At 46.5% G+C, this 11,126-nt stretch overlaps 1 pseudogene; it reads right to left on the bottom strand.

The window, feature by feature from the left end:
• Nucleotides 1-857: 857 nt before the first annotated feature.
• Nucleotides 858-10,605, bottom strand: LOC128070905 (testis-specific Y-encoded protein 3-like; annotated as a pseudogene).
• Between the last annotated feature and the right edge of the window lie 521 nt (nucleotides 10,606-11,126).

Raw genomic sequence — 11,126 nt, forward strand, 5'->3', positions numbered from 1 at the left:
CAGCTTGTGTCCCGTGGCCAGCCACAGGCTGCTGCTAGTGCCTGGGTGTGTCTCCCAAGGAAGTTAGCCTGGAGGTTAGCCTGTAGTTCGGCTTTTTGTTTAAGCTTTGCCGGTTTCCTCTCGGGTGTTATAAACCTTAAAGGCCATTTTACCAGGTCTCAGAGGGGGGTCTGAGGCCCATCCTCAACATTGGAGAGTTTTTTTCTGATGTCTGAAGCTGATTGGAATATAAAACGGTTGGCTAGGGTAGTAACCCCCGCCAGAGAATCTGGGGCAATCCAGGTATAGGTGGTGAGAGCCTCTGTCAGCCTGTTAAGAAAGGCTGCTGGATTCTCATCAGGGCCCTGGGTTATTTCATCTAGTGCAAGTAGGTTAATTACCTTGAGGGAGGTGGTCTCCATTCCCTCCAATAGGCATTTTGCCATGCATTGAATGTTGGCTCTTCCTCTTTGTCCGTCCTGATAGTCCCAGTCTGGGTCTACGTCTGGAATAGCAGCTGCTCCAGGTGGCTAGGCTGGGTCTGCTGGGTTAGCTAGATATTTTTGGCCAGCCACCACTTCTGTCACAGCCTAAATAGGCTTTCTCTCCTCTAGGGTAGTGGTGGACCCCAGAATGGCAAATATGTCCTGCCAGATGAGGGCATAAGACTGAGGCAGCTGGTGAAGTTTTTGATGTGGTTAAAGGGGTTGGCCAAATAGAAGCCTAGCCGTTGTTAAATATGGGTGAGATATTGGAGTGAAAAAGGCACATGGACATGGGTGAGACCCTTCAAGCCAGCCACCTGGTGGAGAGGAAACAGGGGAGCTGGCGGTAGATTGGGAGCGGTCTGGGAACTTGTGTGTGAGCTGATTGGTGAGTCAGAAAGGGGTGGGCACGGAGGAAGGGGTGGATATAGAGATGGAGCTGAGGGAGCAGCAGGAGGCATAGTCACAGGAGGGCTGGGCTGTGAGAATGATGGGGGAGGAGTGGATATGGAGGAAGTTGGTGAGGACAATAGAGGGGGAGTTGGTGTAGGGCTAGGAAGGGCCATGGTTAGGAGAATTTCAGAAGGGGAACAGTGGGTATATAGGATGGGATGGGAGCACAACAGCCAGAAAGCCTGTACATAGGGTACCTCAGACCATTTTCCCATCCTCTGGCAGTAATTACCTAAGTCACGGAGGATGTTAAAATCGAAAGTTCTGGTTGGCGGCCATTGTGAGCCGTTATCTAAAGAATACTGGGGCAATGCATCAGAACAAAGGAAAGTTAAGCATTTGGCGTGAATTTTTCCAGAGATATGAAGAGTTCTGAGGTTGGCAAGTAAACATTTTAGCGGTGTAGTTCAGGGTTGGTCAGCCCTGGAGGCATCCGTCCCCATGGCGAATATGAAATGAAGGTCCTAGACCAATTATTAGCAGGGCTGGGAGTGGTCTGGTCAGGCGTCCCTGAACGGACCGTCAACCCAGTGAGGAGAAGGCCACTCAGCCAAGACGGACATCTCCGAGATGACTGGCACCAAGGAATAGCAGGCCTGGCCTGCGGAGGAGGAGTACAGACGCGTCCACAATTTAAAAGGACCGAGAAACCCTAGGCATGATCACCATGGGAGCAACAACCCTCAGAACCTGACCAATGGAACTTACCCCGTATCCTGCCAGAAGGTTGCATGGTCCCAGAGGGGTGATGGGGTGACCTGGTCCAGCGCGGGCCAGACCGGAGAGGGCCACAAATCCCACTCGTCATGGGATGGCCCCTTGCCTCAGGCTCCACATTGGGCACCAAATGTTAGGTAAAGACGACCAGGACACTGAAAAGAGTGTCTAACAGGCTTTTCAATGGTGAAGCGCTCCTGGGCGGGATTCCCAAACCGGAACGGGGCAGGTTGAGGAAGTCTGCATCCGGACCATGTTGGAGGTGGCTTATACACGTTCATTGCGAGGGATGGTCAGGTTAATGGACGGGGGCTCAGATAGGTCACCAGATAGGTCGGGCTGATAGGTCCTTCTATGTGGCTGGGGTGGGGCGGCTTTAGCTGGCGAAGTGTGCTGTCATTGGTCCCCGGGATCTGGGAGGCTCCTTCCATTAGGGACTTCCCCTGCCAGCGGGAGGGAGTGGAGGGGTGGCCCATCTGGCCCCCGGGGTCTGGCCTTACAATACTAACACATATATATGGAATTTAGAAAGAAAGATGGTAACGATAACCCTGTATGAGAGACAGCAAAAGAGACACAGATGTATAGAACAGACTTTTGGACTCTGTGGGAGAGGGAGAGGGTGGGATGATTTGGGAGAAAGGCATTGAAACGTATAATATCATGTAAGAAATGAATCACTTGTCTAGGTTTAATGCAGGATATAGGATGCTTGGGGCTGGTATGGGGAGGGAAAGAGAGATGGTGTGGGGAGGGAGGTGGGAGGGGGGTTCAGGACTGGGAACTCATGTACACCTGTGGTGGATTCATGTTGATGTCAGGCAAAACCAATACAGTGTTGTAAAGTAAAATAAAGTAAAACAAAACAAAACAAAACAAAAAACAGCGAGAGAGAGAGAAATCTAAGTAAATTTTAACATAAAAATGGAAATATTTGAAATTATTCTGGGATTCAAAAACAGTTTCAAAACTCCACCATTGATATGTAAAGAGATAAACTTGGGCTGCAAAGAAACACCATTTCAAACTTCCAAGAAAAGCTGAAAGATGGGATAAGAAATATGTATAAAATAACATGATAAGTTTTCTGACCTGAAATCAAAGACTTGTGAGCACTAAGAAATTGGAATGCCCTGAACATGTTATTTAAAGTGCATATAACTATTCAGTTCAGTTCAGTTCAGTCCAGTCGCTCACTTGTGTCTGACTCTTTGCAACCCCATGATTCGCAACACGCCAGGCCTCCCCTGTCCATCACCAACTCCCGAGTTCACTCAGATTCACGTTCATAGAGTCAGTGATGTCATCCAGCCATCTCATCCTCTGTCATACCCTTCTCCTCCTGCCCTCAAACTCTCCCAGCATCAGGGTCTTTTCCAATGAGTCAACTCTTCACATGAGGTGGTCAAAGTACTGGAGTTTCAGCTTTAGCATCATTCCTTCCAAAGAAATCCCACAGCTGATCTCCTTCAGTATGGACTGGTTGGATTTCTTTGCAGTCCAAGGGACTCTCAAGAGTCTTCTCCAACACCACAGTTCAAAAGCATCAATTCTTCAGCGCTCAGCCTTCTTCACAATCCAACTCTCACATCCATACATGACTACTGGAAAATCCATAGCCTTGACTAGACGGACCTTATTTGGCAAAGTAATGTCTCTACTTTTGAATATGCTATCTAGTTTGGTCATAACTTCTCTTCCAAGGAGCAAGCATCTTTAAATTTCATCACTACAGTCACCATCTGCAGTGATTTTGGAGCCAAAAAAATAAAGTCTGAAACTGTTTCTACTCTTTCCCCATCTATTTCCCATGAAGTGATGGGACCGGATGCCATGATCTTCGTTTTCTGAATGTTGAGATTTAAGCCAACTTTTTCACTCTCCTCTTTCACTTTCATCAAGAGGCTTTTTAGGTCCTCTTCACTTTCTGCCATAAGGGTGGTGTCATCTGCATAGCTGAGGTTATTGATACGTCTCCCAGCAATCTTGATTCCAGCTTGTGTTTCTTCCATTCCAGCGTTTCTCATGATGTACTCTGCCTAGAAATTAAATAAACAGGGTGACAATAAACAGCTTTGATGTACTCCTTTTCCTATTTGGAACCAGTCTGTTGTTCCATGTCGAGTTCTAACTTTTGCTTCCTGGCCTGCATACAGATTTCTAAAGAGGCAGGTGAGGTGGTCTGGTATTCCCATCTCTTTCAGAATTTTCCACAGTTTATTGTGATCCACACAGTCAAAGGCTTTGGCCTAGTCAATAAAGAAAAAATAGATGTTTTTCTGGAATTCTCTTGCCTTTTTCAAGACCTAGCTTATTTTGAAGCAAATATTTAATAATTCTCCGTTGTCTGAATATTAAAAATTCATTTCAAATATTTCAAATACAAAAAAAAAAAAAAAAACCTAAAGTGAAGTGGAGTCACTCAGTCGTGTCCAACTCTTTGTGGCCCCATAGACTATACAATCCGTGGAATTCTCAAGGCCAGAATACTGGTGGGGGTGGACTTTTGAGGGGGTGGACTTTCTCTTCTCCAGGGGATTTTCCGAGCCCTGGGATCCAACCCAGGTCTCCCCCATTGAAGACAAGATTCTATAGCAGCTGACCCACCAGACACAGGTAATATTTTGTGCTCTGCATAAAAGATGCAATATGGATAACTGAATTCAAAACAAAAGTCAGGTGTCTTAGGGGCTGTGCATAACCCCTCTTTTGTGCCTGGTAATCTGGCCCACTCTGTTTCTCTGATCCTTGGCATCCTTCTGGACTTCCCCCAGGTGCTTTTTGCCTGCCTCACCTTTCTGCTTAGGGATCCATGTTTACACTTACATGCCTGTTTACATGTACAGCTTGCTCCATTGGTGAGATCCCTGGGCCATTTGCCAGGATGCCAGTGCTTCTGCTGCCCCAAGATCTTTGTACCTTACACAAGCTCTTTCATGTGTTCAGTGTCCATTCTTCCATCTCCCAGCCAGGCCAGTTCAGAGAGCTCACACGCGCATTTTTTCCAGTGCACACACACACACACACACACACACAATTCTGAAACGAAACTCGCACACATGGGGAAATATTGGTTTACTTGTCCAGTATTATGGATTTTGGAGCACCCCTGTTTTTTGTCCCAGTTAATTTTTTTCACTCGCTACCTGATCAAGTCAGTGCTCTCTTCTACATATATGATATATCCTGGATGGTGAATGGTACTTGCTCATAAGGGTGATTGACGTGCAAAGAGGTTAGCAGGGTTCGAATTCCTCACTGTGGACAGTTGAGTGACATATGCCTGTGTTCTCTACTTCTGTCGCCTTGGACTGGTTCACAGTGCCAATCAGGTTGGTGTGATTCCATTCCCTGTGCCTTTCTCCCAGAAACGACACAGAAATAGCAAGGGACTTTGAACTTGAAATTTATCATGCACCCCTTTTCCCTGGGACAAGAATTCCTTAACAACTTTCTTTTTACAGAAAGGCAAGACCCAGTTCCTATCACTTGGGTGATAATTTACTGACAATCATGAAAAAATTCTGCATGGGTAATATCAGTTTAATGATCAATGCAAGAATACATTTGTAGGGGTAAAAGTCAGTGTATTTCAATCCTGCAGCAGTGTTTATAGAACACTTAACAAGTCAACCCCAAATCTTTCCTGATAGATAAAAAATTTCCTGACAGATGCATTCCTGCAACATCTTTGCCCTCTGTGATACTAATTAATATTTTCACTTCAGCAAGTGATATTCTTGCCCAACGGGGGTTACTGAGATGGCTGGATGGCATCATGGACTCTATGGACATGAGTCTGTGTGAACTCCGGGAGATGGTGATGGACAGGGAGGCCTGGCCTGCTGCGATTCATGTGGTCGCAAAGAGTCGGACATGACTGAGTGACTGAACTGAACTGAACTGAACTGATGGGTATTCTTGTTTCCACATGTGGATCACTGTTACCTATTCCTGCTGTAAGTATTCCTTGCTGTGCACAAATATCATGGAACTCTTTTAAAAAGTCCAATTCAAGATGTTGGAAGCACTTGATCCAGAAATTCACATGCAATCTAACAAAGATCAACAAACTTTTTAAAAAATGAGTGAATATGGGCAACACAATGCAAGTATGTTGAATAGGGATGTGCAAGAACTCAGACAGCTATGGCAGCAGGGCTGTGCCTAATGGCAAAGCATGTGTGCATCATGAAAGAAGATAGGAGGCATAGGCAGATCCACAGGAGGAAACATCAACTCACATTCATGGGCAAACACAATGGAGACATCCAGGCTTCATTCTATACAGAGAAAACAGGAACACATCCAGGGAACAGGAAACAAATGCAGCTCAGGGTGATTGAGCCAGAATGCTCATGAATTCATCACTAATCTGCAAAGTTTCACATGCATTGATATTCAGTGGAAAAATACCTTACACAACACAGTCAAGTGTGCACTCAAATCTAATAGCACCTAGACTTTAGGGCCCAAGTGAAAGCCATAAAGGCACTGGGACACAAGTCATGGCAAGTTTCCAGATAATGACCATTCAGTCAACCATCCACAGTTCAGTTTGCTAACCAATTCATGACTATATCTGCACTCTTCACTCAATGACAGGTTAGAGCTAAAGCCTCCACCCCTGGTCCTGAAGCACTGGTAGGAAATATTAGCCATTCGGGGACATTGTCCTAAACTGTTTTTGTCTTTCTTTGCAATGCCTCGCTAAAACTTCTCAATGTGGATAAATGTCGTGCAGTCCCTAGAATAAGCCCAGTCCTGAAAGCCATGCCCCAGTATGCCATCTCGCACCTGCTACAGAGTTATGACACCATAGTTTCAGCTTTATTTTGTTTTGAACTAGCGCTGAGAATGACAGGTTCCAGCCTGACAGGGCCTCGAGGGTTCTTTGAAGTTTATAGATTAGAAAAGTAAGAAAACATGTTTCCAGTGTCTCCTGGGCTGGTTGTTCAGAAATCACCCAGAGAAGGCCAAGCCTTGCCTTCTAGAGCTGTAGATGCTTCTCTGTAGAAGGGGCATTCTGGGGTGTAGATATTAAAATGAAAAGCTGGCCCAGAGCAGATCTCATTCAGGGCATGTAGAAGGGAAATCCATAAATCCATGAATTTTCACATTCAATATTTACCCTTTGCCCTCAAAAGAGATGCTGCTTCAAGGAGAAAAGTTGTAGATTGATAACTTCATGTGGGACAGAACTTCATGTGGGACATCACACTCAGGCATATCCACGTTGGAACCATGTTATCTGGGATGATAAGCCAACACTGGAGGGACAGATGTTGAACTCTCCCTACCTCATTTGTGCCAGTCTGTCCTTTGCCCAATCCAGAGGTGGATGCAATTCCGGAAAGCAGTCATCTACTTCAGAAAGACTACCCTAAGTGCTGACCAGTCCTTCAGTGAGCTCCGCATGCTCCAGGTGTTCCCATTGGCCCTTGAACAGAGTAGTGATATAGCCCTAGATAAAGGACAGGCCCGTTGTGGTTGAAAACATTCTGTGCTGAGCCATTCAGCAAGGCAGAGAAACTGTCACCAGAGGGCTCATGAGAAAAATGTTATTTCTACACCTTGGCCAGATAGACAGCCTTGGGAAAAGAGCTTAAGCCTTCCTTGAAAAAGAGATGTTAATCACTGCGCCATAGCAGCAGCAATAGCAGCAGCATGGGACACAGAGCACATGGCTGGGTAGGTTGGCCGTAACATCCTCATTCCTCTCACTTCTGCCCCGGCACACTTTGTACCTAAACTGAGTTCCTGGAAAAAATATAACAAAGTTCACATGAGCTCAAACATCTATGATGGGATGTGTTTTCCTTCATTTATATGTTTCCTGGCAATTTATCTTTTCCCTGGTCATTTTTGTCAGAAACAAATATCTCACGGCCGTCCCACCCTTTACTTTCTCCCTAGGCCACAGCCACTTTCCATATACCTTATTCCCCCACCCCCTAAAATGTTACCTGGAAATCTAGCTCTAGAAAGTGGATCTCAGCAAAGCTGACCATGTACTCATATACACAGTCTTATACATATGGCCTTCTAGGTTCATATTGAGTTGAATGTTAAGGCTTTCTCCTTGTTATGTACTCTTAAAGTCTGATGATATGCAACAGAGAAGATATCTGGGGCACCACCTTCCAAAAAAATTGCATTCCACTCTTTCAATCTCTGGCCATTGTTCACCAGACCCTTTCCATGAATATCCACATTTCTCTTGTAAAACTGCCAGAAACACAATTGATGAGGCCCCTCATCGTCTTTCTCCATCCCCCCAACTCCCACCCCATAGGAAAAACTGCATCCCCTGACACAAACCTCAACATATGACTTAACCCCTCTACAAATCCCCATGGACTGGTAATTCCCACGTGGTAAACTGAGAATCCTACGTGCAGCTAGAGTGTTTGTTCTGAGGACCTGCCCAAAAAATATGCAGACACATGCTAGATGCTTTTTATTTAGCTTTTGAAATTATTTCTGGTTTATTTGTGTCTCCCTGTTGATCCATTTCACCACCAGAACACTCTTCATTAATTTCCTGTCCTATGCTGGCCACTGATCTTCACATGAAGCAGCTTCTTTGTTTTTCTTTTTTAGGTAAGGAGGACACTCCATCATATGTTTCTCAAAATCAGGGGTCAGGGGGTTCCTTTCCCAACAGAGACAGACACAGATATGTAAACCTACCCTCTGTGAAAACATTAAAGACAGCTTTAATCTTTCAAGTTAGTTTCCAGAGGAGAGAGTCTGTGAACTTTTACATTTTCTCAAAGCACATACTAAAAATCACACGTCCCAGTCTTCACCATAGAACTATTTATAATAGCTAGGATATGGAAGCTACCTATATGTCCATTGGCAGATGAAGGGATAAGGACGTTGGAGTACAGATACACAAGGGTATGTTACTCAGCTCTGAAAATGAACACATCGGGGCCATTTCTAATGAAATGGAATGAACGTGGAGCCTATTATACTGAGTCTAGTAAGTCAGAAAGAGAAGAACAAACACTGTATGTTAACACAAATATATGGAATTGAGGACCTTGTAGGTGGTACTGAACATCCAACATGCAGGGTAGCAAATAAGACACAGACATATAAAGAACAGACTTTGGTCTCAGGACATCCAACATGCAGGGCAGCAAATAAGACACAGACATATAAAGAACGGACTTTGGTCTCAGGGGGAGATGGTGATGGTGGGTTAGTTTGAGAAAATAGCTCTAAAACATTTACATTACCGCATGTAAAACAGATGACCAGTGCAAGTTTGATGCATGAAGCAAGGCAACCAAAGTCATGTTGTGGCACAACCCAGAAAGACAAGAAAGGGAGAGCAGTGGACAACATTTATGCCAATGCTGAGCCCCTGGGCACCTCACCTCTTGTCCTCCCAGTACCTCTCATGGTAGAGCCTTCCTTGTCACATAGTACTGTAAAGGATTGGGCCACAGATCCTTTATAAGGATCTGCCAGGGAAACGAGCAAGGTCAGCACAAGGCTGGCCAGACCATGAGGCCTCCCGTGCACCGCCAAACTCCAACATTAATCACTAATTCTGGCTCAGTGGCCACATTGGACCACAATTCAGCAATCCAGTCAGATCCAGTGAAGTTGCGGTCAGAGAACAAGTTGAAGAAGTTAACGCTGCTGTTGTGGTGCCTGAAGCTGTATGCCTTACATTCAAACCCCTGGTACCACTGAACTGGAGTGAAATGAGATGCTCAGTATCCTGCAGGAAAAGGCATATGGGAGAAAAACCTAAATCGCTTTCCAATTCAACCTACACTTTTCTGCCCCCACCCCCCAAATCCAGGGAGCTGCCTCTTACCAGTGACATTAATCAGATATTCCTTAATAATCATTTCATTCTGGAAATACCTATTCCTCTGAAAGGACAATGTGATCTTGCAATGATGAGTGGGATGCCTGAATTCCTCCACCTGCCAGGACAAAGTGTCAGGGGGTGGGTGGTGGCCTGAGTGTGAAACCTGTTTACAAATGAGCTGTCCTTTCCTGTTTTCACAGATAGACCATGTTCTCTTCCCTCCCCAATCACCTCCCTTCCACACTCATCAGTGTCCCCTGCCTGACCTTCAAGTTGGTCATGAAGTGAATCATGTCTGCATATTGGTTGCTCACTGTAACTGACATCTGTGGTGGTTCATAAATGGCTGTAGGTCAAGGAGCCTCTAGATGCTAGGGGGGAAAGTGCTGGAAGAACACAGCTAGCCTAAAAAGTCAGGACGTCACACTTAATATAAGTATGCAACAGCAAGGACATCCCCCCTTAATATCAGGGACAGATATGCAGGACAGTAACCAATACCCATCATCTCAAAAGGTAAATTTTGTACCAGAATTGCCAGATCTGTAAACTGCTCCTGCAATAGACCATGTTAAAAAAAATTCACAAGCACCACACCAAGGGATACAACTTTGACCCAGAAGCCATGGATTCCCTGGATGGCGGTGCTTCCTTGTTGTAGATGCAGCTTCAGCCTCTGACGGTTTTTATGTTTCAGGCGAGCATGCACCCTTTGGGCTTTCTTATTCATGGGATCCAACTACAGCTGCAGGGCCACCAGTGCCTCCAGTGCAGGCCGGTCACTCGGGGCTCTTGGCCTTGGATGCTCCTGGCCTTGTTCCTCCAAGGACACCTGCTCCTGCTCCTCCTACACCACCACCTCCACCTCCTCCATGATGGCTAACACCAGCAGCTGGAACTTCTGCCCGATTCCGCCACGTCTCCCTCCTCCAGGGCCACACCCTCCTCCACTACCTCCACCCAAAACAGGGCGGACTCCTCCCCTGGTGCTCCACTTGGGGTCTGCATCACCTCTGCTGCCCCCTCCGGGCTGGTAGACCCCAGGGCCCCTCCCTCGTGAAGACTCGGGCTCACAACTAAGATCCAGGATCCTGGGGTGCTGCCGCCTTCCTCTGGCCCCATCTCACTCTCCATGCTGTTCTCGCCGTAGCCCCGAGCTGCAAACAAGCTGGACACGTCAGCACAGCAGAAAGCCCTCTCAGTCCACCCTCCGCCCTCAGTTTTCATGGTACTAAGAGGTTACTTGCCCACAGCCAATGAGCAGGGAAAGGGAGACCCGCATGCCCAGAACCCTGCGCCACCACACACGCCTAGTATGGCAGTGGCATGGGGCTGAACTCTCCACCCTGACCTCCAGACCTCATCAAGGAACCAATCAAATGGAGTCTAAAGGCGTTGGCTCCTGGGACACGCCCGTTGGAATTCTGGGCCTCCTGGCAGCTGGTGACCCAGCGGCCAAACACATCCTAGCGCCAAGTGGGCAGGTTCACACAAGCCGTTTGCTTGATGAACAGTGCAGCAGTGCCTGACCAGCGACTGGGAGAGCCAGGCCACCTGACGCTGCAATCATCCTCAAGCTTGAAATTGCCTCTGGGGCAGCCGGCAATTCCATGTGCTCGGGGATCTACACAGGTGAGATAGGGTTCCTGGGTACC

This window comes from Budorcas taxicolor, chromosome Y, assembly GCF_023091745.1.
Source record: "Budorcas taxicolor isolate Tak-1 chromosome Y, Takin1.1, whole genome shotgun sequence".
NCBI lineage: Eukaryota > Metazoa > Chordata > Mammalia > Artiodactyla > Bovidae > Budorcas > Budorcas taxicolor.